Source organism: Callospermophilus lateralis, unplaced genomic scaffold (assembly GCF_048772815.1).
Source record: "Callospermophilus lateralis isolate mCalLat2 unplaced genomic scaffold, mCalLat2.hap1 Scaffold_63, whole genome shotgun sequence".
In the NCBI taxonomy this organism is placed as follows: Eukaryota; Metazoa; Chordata; class Mammalia; order Rodentia; family Sciuridae; genus Callospermophilus; species Callospermophilus lateralis.
The window spans coordinates 9,222,505-9,240,565 of NW_027514713.1; the positions used below are offsets into that span (position 1 = coordinate 9,222,505).

Genomic DNA, 18,061 nt, shown 5'->3' on the forward strand with positions numbered 1-18,061 from the left:
CAAGGGATGGCTTTTTTGGTAAAGCCCTCATGCATAGTAGGGCAAGAGGGAGAAGTTGAACCCAATCTAAATGAGTCTCTAAAGATAGTTTCGTTATGATGTCTTTCATTGTGCGGTTGGCTCGTTCAACCTTACCTGAGGCTTGGGGCGATAGGGAAAATGAAAGTGCCATGGGATGGACAATGTCTTTGCCACATTCTGGGTTACTTGAGAGACAGACTCAAGCCCGTTGTCATATTGGATGTGTGTTTGCCTCTTTCTTTGATATATGTAACCTTGAATTAGTATCTATGCATTTAAAGAAGCAAACATTTCTTCAGGTATTTACAGACTAGTTTCAGCAGGTGAACACTTTTTTTTTTTAGTTGGGTCTCTGCCTTGATATAATTGCTTCTTGGATCACAATTGACTGAATCTATAGCAGGTTGCATGACCTCTGATGGATCTTGTGGTTGGGAGGCCTGTTATTTGAGGATCAGCCAGTGTGAATCTTGTCTGGCCCCTGGGTATACTAGACTGCCTCCAGGACCTGGGTTAGTAGTGTTGGAGCGGGGACAGGAGTCTCCTTCAGGGTCTATAGTTATGTCCATAGACAGCACATTTGCTGCTGGGTTTACAGAAAGTTATGTCACCTATCAGGTACCTGGGAAGGCTCTCACCAGGTTATTAGGTGGGATTTGGGGAGGCAATACCAGAAGAGAGTCAGAAGGATACTTCTGTGCTTATAGTTGAGACTGTAGTCTATAAGTCTACCTCCAGGTACATGGTACATTGTGCTTCTTGCTGGGATCCTGGGATCTGTTTTCTAGAGTTGCCTTCGGATCTGCAATCTGACTGAGACAGCAAGCAGAATCCAGGGGCATGAAATGGGCATGTCTCATGGTGGATCCCTAGCCTGCAGCTGAGAGGGACTGGAGGGTTGCAGGGCTCTTTCAGGATCTAGGCAAATTGGCTTCCAAGGTCATGGACAAATGTGTCTCCTAGTGGGTCTCTATGAAGGCAGCAATGTTCCCATATGGCTGGGAGCAGAGAGAGCTAGGTCACAACTCATTTCAGGTTCCTCAGCCGGAATCAAATTTGGCAGCCCTATTACCTAGGGCATGGGAAGAAGGGGAATAACTCACCCTTGGTCCCACATGATCCTGGTGGCAAGATGAAGGCCAAACAAAGCTATATCTAAGACCACAGGAGGTAGGGCTGATTCTGCGTCTGCTACTGGAGTATAGATCTGCCTTCTCAAAACAGGCCTTTTTAGTCTTGTGTCACTGGGATTTTGTCACTTCCTGCTAGATTCTCAAAATTTCTTCTAAAAATGCATTTTCTATTGGTGGCTATCAAAATTATTGTTGCTTTGGGGGGATATGAGTGTAGAACCTTTCTTTCTACCATCCTGTTGGCCAATTGAATTGAATTTTGAAGAAGAAAGGGGAGTTTTTGAGCTAAAAGGCAGTATATAGAGAAGGGTATTTTAGACAACTGGGAAAAAATGTGCACAGATTCAGGTATACATTAAGCTGTCACATCCAACTCTACCACATACTCATTCCAAGAAATTTTGCTTCAAATGTATCCCCAGTGATGTTTAACACACAGGAATACTTTTCTCTAAAATACTTCTCCCATTTCATAGTCTAAAGTTCTGAAGAGAAATTAACCTCAGTGTTACTTAGATATAGAATTTCTTTTCTTGCATAAATTCCTTCTACCAGTATTCATTTGTTTATCCTCTCAAGCTCCATTTCTCATAGCCACGCACTTTCCTCCATCCCATTCTGGAGAATAACATGTCTGCTGATAGGATCTAGGTACCTACAGCAACACAGTACACCCACACCCTTTTTAGAAATCAGCAATTGGCACAATAATCCTATTGGGACCTCTTCACACTGTGTGACATGTCATTCTGGTGAACTGTGTAGTTATTCCAATTAACTAGCAAGCAGCTAACATGCTCCAAGACAAATCAGAGAAATGAAAGGCAGTAGCATCTATACCGCCAATAGGGGTATTTCCTAATCCAAGTTACATCAGGTCTGTTATGAGTTTGGGGTAAGTCAATTCTTCAGACAATTATATCCAGGAAACCCAAACATTTTTATTCAGCATCAGCTGCTTTGCCCAATATATGTCATGTCATATATAACTCTTAAGAAATTGTTGCAATTGCATCCAATTCTCTGTATCTCCTTTCCAGGACAGAAATAATATTTTCTGCAGAGTAAGAAACAGGAAGGCTGTGGAGTGGTGGCTTGGGACATTGTCTTCTGGAGACAAAAATACAATATGTGAAAAGTTTATATGATTTTGAATATAAGCCTATATTTTTCATAAAACTGATTATGAAAAATATCTTTAGTTTATCATCAACCTATTATGGTTGTGTCTTCAGTCACTATGTCTTCAAGAAAGCAAGTGATGATTTCAACTACAGTCTTTACACTTTCCAAATGTAGATTTCTAATCCAGATCTCTGTTCAGAGCTCTATGTGCACATATATCCAACTGCCAAATGGACAGCTGTCAATTCTCTGTGTAAAACATTTTCCTAATGAGAAAACTAAGAGAGACCCTAGGCATCTCCCTTCTTCTTTATATTTCGTGGGTCAAGCCTTTTAGATCTGGCCTTCTAAGTATCCTTGTATCCCACCTTCCCAGTGTTCTAGTGCAATCTTTCTTCATTTTTTATAAGGCTCCCTGCAATAATCTCCTAAGTAAATTTATGGGTTTTAGTTTTGCTCACATACAATTTCCTCTACAATGAAGCCAGATGAGTCTTTAAAAAATGAATAACTGGGGGCTGGGGATGTAGCTCAAGTGGTAGCGCACTCGTCTGGTGTGTGTGCGGCCCGGGTTCGATCCTCAGCACCACATACAAACAAAGATGTTGTGTCCGCCGAAAACTAAAAAAAAAAAAAAAAAAAAAAAAAAAAATTAAATATTCTCTCTCTCTCTCTCTCTCTCTCTCTCTTTAAAAAAATGAATAACTGATCAAGGCATTTCACTGCTTGATTCCTTTAAATGGCTTTTCCTTGCTCTTTCAAGATAAAATACCAACTCTGTAATGCAGCGTGCATTTAAACATTTCATGATTTGGCCTTGTCTCTGTCTTCAGTCTCATATATCTCTTCTCACCCTAACCCACCCTCTCCCTCTACAACCTCTATTATTATAAGTAATAACAGTTAACATCAATTGAAAACTTACCCTGAGCTGGAACTATACTAATATGTATATATCAGTATTTTCCAAACTTTACTAGTGATGCATATCACCTGGGATACTTGCTAAAAATATAGTTGGTGGTCATTGTCCCATACTTATTGAATCATAATCTTCAGGGAATGATCTGGGATGTTGTCTTTTTTTCTTAAAAAGAAAAGGCCCTGTGGGTGTGACTCATTACCTCAGAAATTTGGGAAAACACAGCTTCATTTTATTTAAAATTTTTATTTAAAAATATATGAAATAATAACTATTATTAGTCTCATTTATAGGTGGAAAGAAATGAGGCTTAGGGGGAAAGAGACATAGTTAAATGATTGCCACCATTATGATTTGAGCCTAGTCATCCAATCCCAGCATTTACACTGCTGCTATAATCTGCTTTCTGCTTTTCTCATTTAAGAGTCAGCACGTGTTCTGTGTTTACTCTCAACTATCTGTGCCTTTTATGCTTTAATTGGAGAGCATAAGAAACACAGATAATAGTTTTACTTGGAAAATTACCATTAGTTCTCATAATTAACTCACACTGCAACTTTCCTGCAGACTTCTCGTTCTGGCTTGGTTGCCTTCCTATGAACCATCCTGTTAATGTGACACATCATTATCTAATCCTTATCTGATTCCTTAATAGGGTATAAAAAGGCTTATTTCAGGACCTTCTGCATCTTTATTCTGCATATATCACAGTGTGGGATAAATATGTGCTAAATGAATTAAAAAAAATGTAGTGTCATTTGGAAAGTGCCTGGAATTTAGATGCTTTGAATAGATGAATCTGGGCTCACTCCAGTAAATTATTTGTTTTGAGGTATTGAATGCTGCACTTTCAAACTAGGTCATTCCCCTATTGAACTCACCTATTTTCATTTTAGGAGTATTTGAGGAGAGATTGGGAATCCAGCCCATTCCTTTTCAAGTTCAAAGAAATGAAGCATATGTTACACACTGCAGTGGCCCTCCTCAAGACCAGATAATACAAAAGGACATGGAAGTCCCATCAATGAACAATATAATAAGGAGGAGTCTGGGCTGGTGATGTAGACTCAATACCAGAGTTCAGAGCATCAGAGGAGTGTTCTGACATGGGATAAAGGTACTCTTAATCCAGACTCTAAGTGCCATGGAAACTGTGTAAGCAAAATTAAAACATGAATGAAAGCAATGTTTACATGTGGTCTTGAGGCAACAGGGAGTGCCCTGCCAGGGTGGCAGTGGTGTTTAAAACTTTTAGAACAGGAGGCTTGGTTGGGTCCAAATACTATGGAGTATAAGATGTCTGTATTACTGGGATTTCAGCAAATGCCAATGATAAGGCTCCCCTTGTGTCAGGGGTGAGGAACTGGGCTCAATAGGACTGAGACTTCCATTGCTGTGTTCCGCCACTAGATCAAGGCATGCCCTGAAGAGAGCAGAGGGTGGCAGACATGTAGCCTATTCATGAGTGCTGCCTGTGTCTTGGTTTTCTCTTCCCAGTTGTTACTGGGAGACAAGGAATAAGAATGGATCCATACACAGGGGTAAGCAATGCTAGTGGTCCGTGGGAGTTTTATTTGGGGTAAGAGAAATTTAGGGAGATAAGATTATTTTTTTCTTAGTTTGGTATACTTGGCTTTGCTATCATAATTTAGGTATTACAAAACAATGTTGAGGTCACCATGTTGGAAATTTGGCTAATGGAATACTATAACAAAAGTGAATAAAAACTTTCTTTGAAAATATTTTTTTCCCAAGACAGTCATATGAAGTCATTAAAAATGAGACTCCATAGGCAACAGAGCAGAAGCATGTTTTAAGAAATTTTATCTGAAGCCCAAGTTTTATTTGAAGCAAAAACTCTGTTTAAAAAAAAAACTGTAGAAGAAATATTTCATTTGCTTTAAAAACTATTTGTAGGCATTCTGGAAACACTCATATGTGGGCCAAAGAAATTAGGGTCTAAACATTCAATAAGACAGAAGAATGATTTATTTGGAGAAGAGGTTATATTACTACACCATTGAAAAGGCTGGCATTGAGTAGAACCACAAGCAACAGTGTATTGTTGTGAGGGTGTTACATGTTCAGTGCTAAATTGATATGTGGACCATACAGATTGTGATCTTTGAATAACCATGACATATTTTATAAATGCAATGACCAAAATCTTATTAAAATTAGAGACACAAGATTCAGTTCCCATTTCCAACGCCCTGCTTTAAGATGCGAAGCCTTGACATCACCACATCCCAATCAGCATAGACTCCCTCCAGATGGAGGGTTATCTCAGTTCCTGCTTCATACTTCGTCGGCCGTGAAGTAAGCACCAATTATCAAAAGTAATCACATCACCTAAATGGAAGAATTTTTTTCCCATTATGAATAATTTGTGTTCAAATGATTTACAAAGCAGGCAAATATAGCAGGCAAAACCCCACTGATACTCAGTTCATATCAATAAACAGCACATTTATTTCTTTACCCAAACCTGCACATTTCTGGTCACACTAATCAACCTCTAGATGCAAACTGCTTTATGCCTTGACACTTAAATCACATAGCCTGGTTGGCTCTTGTGGACACCTTAATAATTCTTACTTCGAAGATTTGCTCTGTGTAAAGCTTTTTATTGTTTTTTGCTGCTTGTCACTTATCTCATAATTAGGAAATTGTTCACCTAGTTGAACAGTTTCAAATCATTATAAAGACAGTGATATTCTTATTTGGTCTTTTATATTCCCAGTCTTTTATGCACATTATTTTTAAGATTCATAAGAACTCTAAAAAGACAATTACCCTTTCATACGTGAGAACAACAAAGCTTCAACAAGTTGAGGGATTTGCCCAAAGCTGCATTGCCTTCACATGGTAAACTTGGATTCCAACTATTTTCCCCCATGGTGTTTCAGTTTACATGTTGCTACTCTTAAAATCAACCTGCTTTTACTGTGTGGGTTTATGGTGATTTCTAGTCTTTTATTATGCCAAAGTTCAATTTTAAAAATAATTTCCACCATGCATGGTGGTGCACTCAGATAGTCTCAGCTTCTTGTAGGACTGAGATAGGAGGCTCACTTGAGTTCAGGAGTTTCAGACCCATCTTGGGAAATATAGCAAGACACTGTCATGAGAAAAAATAAGAAAGACAGATAAAGAAAAAATAAAAGAAATAAAAACAATTACAGTAAAATGAATCTTACATTTGGCCAAATCAAGAGCAGAGAAAAATTATGTCTTTCACTATAGATAACAAAAGCCTTAAGTTCAAGAGAATCATTGTACAATATGGTATCTATAGCTAATAACAATGTACTATATTCTTGAAAGTTGCCAGGAAAGTAGACTTTGTGTTCATACTGTTAAAAAAAAAAAAACATACCTATGTGAGATAATGAATATATTCATTAAAATGATTTATCCATTCCATAATATATACATGCTTAAAAGCAACATGTATATGACAAATATACACAATTTTGTTTGTCAATTAAAAACAAACAAATAAAAAAGACTAAATTGTGTAGGCACTTCACTTAGCAGAGATGGTCTAGAAAAAAAAATCAGTGTTTTTTGTGCCTTTATTTCAAGTAGCTAGAGTACTCCAAGTACTATTTTATTCCAGGCAATACTATCTCTGCCCATAAGTTTTAGAAATAAACTTTACTTAAGTGTTTTATGATCGGCATTATGAGGAAATATTTATCTACCAGGATAGGAAAATAAAGTAGAAGGCTCAGCTTGTATTGATAGGCTATTAGGATAGAAAATAGAAAACACCAGACTTAATATCAGACAGAAGGTTTCATTTGGCCCAGAGTTTCTTTCAAGTAGCAGAGGTGGGAGCCAGGAGGCTGCTGTTTAAGCAAGTCAGCAGTTCACCAAGATTCTACTGTAAAACTATTCTGGATATCATTCTTCATGGGTAAAGTTGGAGAAAAATCCAATTTTTTACTTTTTTGAAAAAATGTCCCTACTGACCTGGATTCATCTTGAAGACAAACTTGTTTTCTTTGCTGTTCATGAGATCAACAAATTCTTTTAGAACAGTAAAAAAGGCTGAACTCTCTCAACAGGTACATCAAATATCATGTCTCTAGTTGCATTGTTGAAGTTGATGTGAACCACTTGGCCTTTGTCATCTAACCTGTTGAGGAGAAAAAATTAACGTAATTCATGACGTATCTATTTACATTTGTAAGGGTCAAGATATTCAATTTACCTGTGGTACAATGTATTTTTTCATGTTTTTCATTCATTCATTTAATAAGTGTTTTTAGAAATCTCACTGCAAAAATGCTAGGAGGGATTATACTAAAATTAAAATGTTACTGATATATTCAAGTCAACATTTTGTTATGCTTAGTGAAATTTATTTGTTGTTACTTAAAATAGGCTTTACATATTAAAATCTCAAGCAGTGAGTTTATAGGTCAGTTACTTTTTGTATTTTATCTAATTTGGGTCCTAATATTTTATTGGGGTAGTGGGGCAGGAAGAAAGTTTTATTCTTTAAAAGCTTGACATATATGGTTCTTATTTAATGCCTAGTTTGGAGATGGGGGAAAGTGAAGAATAGAGGAAAGATGAGACTAGCCTGAGAACATTCTTCCTATCTACCTCTCTATACCATATGTCTTAGTCTGGAGACCTTTAGAAGATTGGTACTGTATCTCACTCAATATTGTATTCCCAGCTCTCAACATAAAGCCTGGACATAAGAGTTGGTAAATAAACATTTGTTGTGTGGTATATTTTTTATGCTTTGGGGGAGTACTGAAGTCTCTTTAGTACCTTGGAAGATTCTAATGTTGTGATTTCTCTACCCTTTCTTATAATATGTACTGTGATCATGAAAATGCAAGATAACACAACTTTCAATGTAAGAAAAGATAACAAACTTTCTGAAGTTTGGACTATGCTGGTTATAATTAGCAAGACATGGACATCACTTACATACAGAGGCAAAAAGTGGAGATTTTTTTCTGTGTGTGTGTATACAGTTTTTGTTTTTGGCTTATTGGGAAGGTGGACTTTCAGCCAGACCTTCAGTACCAAGCAACTTCCAACTTTTATTTTTCCTTTAGGTAGAAACAGTAAGTATGAATGAAAATTTAGGAGAGAAAGTAGTCCAGGATGGTGACATATTGCTTAGTATTACTTCCTAAAGAGTGTCCCCAGGGGACCAACCTAGGGGCTAGTAATGGTAGCCAACAGCTGAGTGAAGCCCACACCTGGTGGATCAGACCAAACAAACTGTTCCATTTGCTTGGACATAGAGAACTTGTGTTGAGTCTGGGCTGCACTTAGCTGACTGGTCACACAGAGAGTGAACCATTATCAATGTCAGGATACAGAAGGAAGGATGCAATTGACTACTAGAGAAGACATTAATCTCAGGATTGAAGAGTTAGAGGAAGTGGAGGGCTGAAACCTTAAGGATCAACCTAAAATGCAAAATTGGTTCTTAATAAGCAGGAAATTCCTTTACAGAACAACAGAATAAAAGGAAGCATCTAATGCAAACTTTCATGCAGAGGAAGGGTAAAATGTCATAAAAGATGAGAATAATTACATATATATTTAGCTGTGAACAAAGGACAAATGTTTAAAAATAAACCAGCAACAAGATGACAGTGAACCAATCTAGGCAAATCATCATCAGTGATGCCAACAAGAACCCGAAATAAGGACCATAGATATCTCCCGCAGTCCCAGTTGCCACTATGAATATTTCCCATTACTCTTGCAGGGAGATGGGATATTTTATAAAACTTCTTGCTTTTACTGGAGGAGTGTCTCTATGGTATTATCTATTGTATCACATTTTATGAGAGAATCTGCAGGAAAAAATTATTTCAGACTTTAGATATAATTTGACTCTTATAACTGATTATATTCTTTCTTCGCTTTGGTTTCTAGGTTGGATCTGAAATAGAAAACTATTATCAGTAATTTGTTGGCATTTATAAAATTAAAATTATAGCAAGCTCAAATATACTTTGCATTTTCACTGATAGGCATTTTGGTAAGTGCTTCCATTTATTAACTCTAGACTTCCTACTTCATCATAAATTTATTTGATAAGTGGCAGGTATTCTTTTTTTTAAGAAAAGAAACTGAGTTGGCTGGGGATGTGGCTCAAGAGGTAGCGCACTCACCTGGCATGCGGGCGGCCCGGGTTCGATCCTCAGCACCACATACAAACAAAGATGTTGTGTCTGCCGAAAAACTAAAGAATAAATATTAAAAAGTTCTGTCTCTCTCCCTCCTTCCCTCCCTCTCTCTCTCCTTAAAAAAAAAAGAAAAGAAACTGAATTAGCAAGGGGAAGTCATTGAATAGGTGGTTGCATAGATAGCAAATAAAAGACTTGTATTCACATGAGTAAACTTGCAATCAATAGGATTGATTAATTCCACTATTATTTTTTGTACTAATTGATTCATTAATTTATTTTTATTTTATTGGATTGTTACTGATTCTTTTAGCAGCCTTAGAAACTCTTTTGTACTAGGAAGGATATGAAAATTTCAAAAGAATTTAAAAGTTTAACAACAAGAAAATTCAATTAACCCAAACACTCAGGAGATATCTCAGAAGCCCTCATTAACTAAAACTCTTGTTTTCTCTCTTGTTGTTAAAAATGTATTTTTAAATGCATTAATGTTAAACACTTTATTCTCTTCATGGATATCCCTGAGACCTTGCAAATGGCCAAATTTTGGATTGTATTACAAAATATATCAAAGCCAAGTCATGATTTGTTTGATGGATATTCAGTTAATCTCATTCAATAATTAAGTTTCTTGCTTCACTCCTCTTAGAGAATCTGCAATTATTTTAGGTCTTAACAAAAATTTTTATTTTCATGGATTTTTAAAATTTAAATTTATTTCAACTCATACATAAAACATAAAAATTATACACTAATAGGGTAACAATGTTTTGATACATTTATATACACGTGTAAAGTGTATATATCATCAGGAGTCATCTATCTCCTGATGATAAAAGTTCTCATTTTAAAGGGGCTGTTTAGACAATTAAAACTGTAATAGTATGACTAAGAAGCTTGAATTATTTCTTCTCTTTCTCCCCTCAATGGCTGAGTTCTCAGAGAACACCTCAGCTTCTCACTGTGATCTAGAATATATTCCTGAGGATTGTCTTTCCTTCATAACTCTTATCCAAACTATCAGGAAAATAATCTTTTTCCCTGAAAAATATATCCTTTTCAACATGGCCATTACTGTCACTTGGACCACTCATGTTCAGGGTGCCATCATCTCTACAGGGAGCACTAGCAGTAGTTACTTGCCTCATCTTCCCTCTCCTGTTCTTGTTCTATTTTATACTATGTTCAACACCACAGCCAGAGGATCTACATAACTCATAACTAAATTCAAATGTCTTTCCTTTGGTCAAAACCTTATGAAAGCTCCCTACTTCACTCAAAATAAGAACCTAGGTGTTTATAGTTATTGACAACACTACAGATGAGCTGACCTCATCTGACTTCCTCTTCTAACACACTTCCCTTCTCTCAGCTCTGGTTGTTTCTTGGAACTCTCTAGACATGTTCTTGAAGATTTCTTAGGACTCTTGCTTTAGTACTTTCTAGAAAACTCCTTCACTTCTTTAAGTCTTTGCTCAAATCTTTCCCTTGCTACACTATTGAATGATGAAAATTTTATCCGTACTAAGTCTTTGGTCCTACAGATTCCCTTAATCTTGATCTACTTTTCCTTTTTTCCCCCTTAAGCCTGTAATAGTTTTTAATATTCATTATGATTTGCTTATTTATTTCAAAATTTCAAATTCTCCCCTTCCCCACTAGAACTCAAGCTGTGTGAGAGCAGGCATCTTTATTTTGTCTACTGGCATATCCCAAATACTAAGAAGAATGTCTGGCCTCAGTAACTATTTGTTGATGAATAAATGAAGGCTCTACATAAAAATAATGATAATGAAACTGTGTGCTATGGATTTGATTATCTACTAAATAAATTTATTTCCGTATGTAGCTATTACTTTAAAAAGAATACAAATTTAATTATAAAATCAGAAATACCCCCTAATTAACTGAAGTCTCTTTGAATATATAATGTCCTAGAGACACAATCTAAGATAATTCTCGATTAAAATGATAAATTATAGCCTTAGTGGGTATTTGGAAAAATCATGATAAAATCATTTTAAAAGAACAAAGACACAAATATTCTCTGTTAGGAATATATGATCTTTGTCAACTTAGCATCTTTTGAGGGAGAGTCTGTTTCATTCTCAGTCCATGAAGTTCAAATAAGGCTGACCCTGCTCTACAGATGAGCATGTGGTCCTGGCACAGTCACCTGGAATTCTCCAACTTTGGCCACAGCATTTGCTTCAAGGACAGATATAGACATAAGCTGGACAAGGAGTCATCTACCTTTGTCACAGTTGTGCAGAAAAAAGTACACTCCTTGTGCTATGATTGTCAGTTTCAAGGTAATGCACACCTGGAGCTTCTGAGGATCATCTTTAAAAAGGAGTCAATATGGGGTGGGGAAGGGTAGAGGAAAATTTCAGGAAAATTTTATGTCCTTTCACTTTTGGTAAGTACACTCACATTGACTAAGACTATGTAGAACTAGCACTTTTAAAAATGAAGTACACATTAAATCTTATTTTTCCTCTAATATTAATAGACTATTTGAGGTAATTTGATTAAAAATTCATTCATCTGTGCAAAGATTCTTTTTTCCCTTTTGACTTAAAAGATAGATTAAACAAAAAAATAGCTTTTCAGTTAAAGCATTCTACTGTTTAAGCATTAGATTAATGGAGAGTTTGCTGTCAATTGTTTTATTGCAATGAGAAATTCATAAATAATACTCACTCTATAATTTTGTGTTTAGATTGTACAGAGAAATCACAGTAATCCACTCCAATGTCTGTAAAGTCCACAAAGATGGAAGACAAAATCTGGAATGCCCAAGGATTTTTTTCCTTGAGCTTTTGGCACACATTAAACCCATATACAATTTCTTAATCACCCTCTGTGATAGTTTGTTTTATGCAGTGCAGAAACTGAACCTGAAAGAAGAAATAGAGTTTAAAATAATAGCATTTTACTATTTTTGATTTGAATATTCAAAAAGATATGCACAAATTAAAATCAATGAAATTTGTTTTTATATCTGTTCTCTGACATCAGCAGAGAAAGGGGGTGGGGACAAAAAGGATGGTTATGATCAATACTGTATAGTTCAAACCTGTTATAATTGAAGACATGGACATAGAAATGATAATGTTCACTAGTAAGCAATTGTCCCAGGTCATAAGAGCTGTAGAGAGTGAACTCTTGATCCTGGAGCAGGCAGGAAAGGCCAGAAGAAGAGGTGGTATTTAAGCTGGGCAAAGGGCAATAGATAAGATTTGGTATGTGCAAACTAGACTTGAGAGCGCAAATTGGAACAGAGATGATGTGCGTGCAATAGTGCACAGTTCACTCAGTAACAAACAGTTTTGCAGTGGCACAGGTCTATAAATGGAAAGAGTAGATCAGGTTGAAACATTATTTGGAGTTTCATGGAGAGTCTTAAATGTTAGATAAAAAGTTCTGTTCTTTCTGTTGGGAATTATTGAATATGGATGCAATATAGAACTGACCTGAAAAAATGAGCCCAGTGGTATTACAGTCAACAAATTATTTTTGAGGAGGAAACAGGCCAATAGTAGCTACTTGAGAGTGTAAGGCCATAATTCAGATGTAAGGATAAGGAGGGAAGGAAGTGGGGTGGGAGTCTGAGGGATGGATATGCTCCAACACACTGAGAATGAGAAAGCCATGCTATTAAGTACTAATAAATTTTATTAAGATTTTTGGGAAAATGGTCAATATTATTTCATTTTGAAAACTAAATCATAGTAAAAATTTAAAGATACTTTTGAGTGGATCTTTTCATTGGTTTTTTGATGCCTTTTGGTAAGTCAGCATGGATGGGTGATTGTGAGTATTTAAATTTAGAACCTGGTTTTCAGTTGAAAGAAACTAATAGCATTGAATTGCAAAACCTCATTCTCACTGAGTGAAATAAATTAAAAACATTGTCTGATGGATTGCTTATAGAATGGAAGAGACAAATATAACCAAATACCCAGACTTCATGGAGAGATACCAGTATTAGTTAAAAAAATCATTTAGCATTTAGTTTGGTTTGTTCCCTAACTGACCTGAAATGATGATGCCCATCAGAAGATTTTCAACAATGGAATATTCTTATTTGCTGTCTAATACAGCAATCTCTAACTCCACCTGGCTATTGTGTGACTGAAATGTAGTGTCACTGAGGAATTGAATTTTGAATTTTATTTAGTCTAATTTTAATTAAAGTGTGAATAGTCACTTGTGACTAGTGACTACTATTGGATAATGCTGATCTAGAACATAAATACTGCTTCTCTTCCAAATCTAATATACAAGTTTCCCCAGTTTTTATAATTTTATATATAATTTATTCTAAAATTGAAATTGTATCATATATATTACTACACATAAGAATCCTTAGAATTTGATAGTTTTATCTTCATTTTGCAGATGGAGAGACTGAGATATAGAGGTGTCAAAACTGGCTAGCTAATAAGAATTTGGCTAAACTGTGGAAAACCTGGTATTCAAACTATGGCTTATTTGCCTAAAAACATGTATACAGCAAGTCTTTTGTTTACAAAGAGAAAAATCTCTTTATAATATACTCTTAGTTATTCAGTATTGTGTTGTGTGTATATATATAGCTGTGCATTGCCAATTTAAAATATCCATCCTTATTTATTGATGTTGAAAGATAACTGGTCTAAATTAATAATGGTTCAATCTTTAAATTGATGGCATTTTTTTTTTCTTTTTTGGTACTTGGGGGTGGAACCCCAAGGAACTATACTACTGAGCCACATCCTCAGCCCTTTTATTTTTTTATATATATCTTATTTACAGACTAGGTCTTGCTGAGTTACTTAGGGACTTGCTAAGTTCCTGAGGCTGGCTTTGAACTAGTGATCCTCCTGCCTCAGCCTCCTGAGCCACTGGGATTATAGGAGTGTGCCACCATAGCCAACATTATGGCATTTTTTTATGCTTGAAAAACACATGCATGGAGCTGGGGATGTGGCTCAAGCGGTAGTGCGTTCGCCTGGCATGCATGCGGCCCGTGTTCGATCCTCAGCACCATATACAAAGATGTTGTGTCTGCCAAAAACTATATAAAAAATATTAAAATTCTCTCTCTTTCCCTCTCTCTCTCTTTTACTCTCTCTTATTAAAAAAATACATGCATAAGCTGATCAAGTTGCTTTAGAAAATTATCTCACAAGGGCCATGAGGGACATTGCAGTATGATGAAAAAGAAAAGGAAATGGAAAAGTCCATCAATCTCTCAATGGCAAAATGATAGCATAATTTTATTTTGGAGAGAATTGGAGGATTCTTGAGATTCTTTTCAATTTCATCATAAATAAACTCACAGAATATTTTCAATATCAGTTTTTTAAAAGGTTAGCTGATGTTTTTACACAAGGCAAGGCCAACTAACATTTTCTTTCATATAGTTAAATTTTTAATACAATCTTATGACAGGAAAATGATTATGGAACCTGATACCCTCACCACTAATTCAAATTTGTAGAAAACCAAATTTTATTTCATGTGAGTCATTCAAAATTTAAAAAAATATTTTCTTTTAAAGTGTTTCTTTATGGCAGCATGTGAATTTTGGCCCAGAGAAAAATAGTGAGCAAAGTAATATCTGTGTTTCATTAAAGATGTGTCTTCTTATCTCCACCCCATTGGATCCAAATCCATCAAACTGCATGCTCAAGAGGAAACTAATTATCCAAGTCATTTCATCTGTAATTAAAATGACATTTTAATAAACTTTTATTTGGTAAACATTTTACTATAAATCATTTAATTATCTTTTCTAATTTCTTTTCTAATTGTTATGGAAAAGCTCAAATATAAAAGAAAAAAATAAACATTCAAAATGGAAGTTTGAACAATAGTATAAGCAGGTATCCATATTTTTTTCTTTTATCAGAATCACAAGTTTGAGCAGAGCCTGGGCAACTCAGGCTCTATTCAGAAAAAATAATAAAAGTTGGGAAAACAGCACTGTGATAGAGCATCCTTGGGTTTAATTCCTAGTATTGTAATTATAGTAAAATTATAGTAAAAATCTATCAAATCATTTATGTAATTTTAGACCTTTTTGCACTTTGCTTATATATAGAGTATCTGTTATGTCTATATTATGTGCAAAATGATGTATGAAGTTTTGAGATAGAGAAAGGTATGATTCAGTCCTTTGAAGAGTTTGAAAAGTGTGACAATATGTACAAATAATCTATCACATTACATTATATCACATTATACAATTATGTAATTAGAAATTCCAATTCAGGAGCTTTCTGATGCGATGATAACTAGATGGAAATCTAGGTTCAAGTTCAAATTCCCCATGAATCACCCTATAAAAGTTTTTACCCTTGTACTTCATTTCCCCATTTTACATAAAAGTCACAATCATGTTAACCTTAAAGGAATATTAAGAGTGATCATATAAAGAAAGATAAGTCAAAATGATTTGAAAAGCATAACTTTCTATGAAAATGTCAAAAATTCCTTTGTACTTCAGGAAAATTTATGACAACATTTAATCGCTTTTTCTTAGACTTTCAATTTTAACCCGGAAACAAAACGTGAAGTCATAAAATACAGAAAGTAATTTAAAAATTTGAAATAGAATCTTTAGTTTTCTCGTCTCATTATTCAAGTTTTATTCCATCCAACCACTCTAACTGATCTCTGAAAGGTGAGTTGAGCTGATTAATTTGGCTTTTAATAACAGGGTTTCAGAAAAATAACTCAGAACCATATTTTGAATAAATCACATTGTTGTGTCTCCTCCGTCAACTCCCACTCAAAAAGGTGACTATAGGAGTAATTTTTCTGTCATCATTTAGTTTAATGAAATCATGTGGATTTATTTTTTCCAATCAACAAAATAATTTAAAACGTGGTTAAACTCTATACTCGTTTAGCTAATATTGGCAAGAACAATGGGTAGCAACCAGGGCACAGAGAAAATATGTTCAGTCAAGATGATGAAAAAAAAGGGATTAACTTTGGTTTTGGCCCATTTCTCCTTTATTAACTTGAGAATTGTCCAGATTTTCATTTATCTTTGAAGATACAGATTTCTGTGTGGTTATTTAATTTAGTCCAGTTCAGCTTTAAGAATAGGCAAAGAACATATATTTTTTTTTTAAAAAAACATATTGTCCTGACCATTTGTGTTTTAATTTAGTAAATGGTGATTTTCTAAAAATGTATTTGGTTTACTAAAATGATAATTTTGTGAAGATGTAAAGGAAGAGTGTCTACTCAAAAATTCCTCTGGGGCCTTCGTGGGTCTACGTGGAGAACCTCCTTCTTTGAGAGGGAATTTTATTAGCAAGATAGGAGATGGTTTCCAAAAATAGCATGAGTATTCTGTCCCTTATCTTTGAATCCCATTATTATGCATGTTCACAGCTCCTTCCTTGAGTTGACTACTTTCTCATTTCTTGAATCTGGGCAAGACTTGTGGTTTGCTTAGACCAATAACACACAGCAGAAGAAACACTGCACAAATAATAGCCCAGGCTTCAGGAAGCCTATCATACTTTGGCTCTCTCTCTGAACATTGTGTCAATTGCCATGGGCAAAAGCCTGGGCTAGCTTGTGGAGGATAGTAGACCAAGTGGAGCAGACAAGCCAATCTAGATGAAGTCACCAGCCCTTAGCCAACTCATCAGCTGAGTTAATCTGCAAATAAGAACTTCTCAGCAGAACACAGCCTGAAGAGCAAGAATGGGCTATTTACGTGGGAGCTCCTTTTAGCCATTAAGTTAGGGAGTGGGTTTTCATGTAGCAATAACTGATAAAAATGTCAGCCATGTCACACTGTGGGAGAACACAATCTTGTGTTCCCTGATTTCATTTTCTTTTTTTAACTCTCTTACTGGGGATATATATATACAAAAGACACCAGGTTATACTACTGTCTTAAAAAAAATCTGTCATGGCAAAGCAAAAAGTGCCAATAATTATTTCCAGGAAGAAAAAATAAATACTTTTTTAAAAGATACATGAAAATGTCTTATCCCTCAGCAATTCTGATATTCAGAATTCAGGCACATAAATGTTGTGTTTGGATTGTGTTTGAAGAAAAAAAATTACATATGACAAATAAGCTGGTGAAATATGTAATCTTATACACTCAAAATATAGGAGGATTTGGTCCTTGGCCTTCTTTGTGGAAAATATGTTGAAGCTCACCTTACCCCAGGTGGATGGTGGAGGGCTGGATAATCCGTGTGAAAGCTTAGCTTCCCAGTTGTGTAAGCCACATTGTTTGCATCAATTTTGTCTTGCACTTGCCAAGTATGTCTGTAAAATACAAGAAGCATATGTTTAAGTAGACTGTGTTAGAATGAATTAGATATGGAGGGGGATGATAACTTTTCATTTTATGAAATAATTAACATAATGACTATGAACCAAAAAGATAGTGTAACATTTCTATGGCTGAAGTAATATAATTAGCATTCCTCATTTCTCCCCTCAACAAAACCATATCTTCACACTAGTCTATCCTACAGAGTTCATAAAGAAGTGAATGTGGGATTGTAGGTCATCTTTTTTTAATAGCTTGATGCATATAACAAAATGAAGCTTTATTTATTTATTATTACCTTTGGTCGGGGGTTACTGAGGATTAAACTAAGGGGCACTTGACCACTAAGCCACATCCCTAGCCCTATTTTGTATTTTTTTTAGAGTCA

The 18,061-nt window shown here is 35.3% G+C and overlaps 1 pseudogene; it reads right to left on the reverse strand.

Moving 5' to 3' along the window:
• Nucleotides 1-5,393: 5,393 nt before the first annotated feature.
• LOC143389703 (gamma-butyrobetaine dioxygenase-like) lies at nt 5,394-17,686 on the reverse strand (annotated as a pseudogene).
• Between the last annotated feature and the right edge of the window lie 375 nt (nt 17,687-18,061).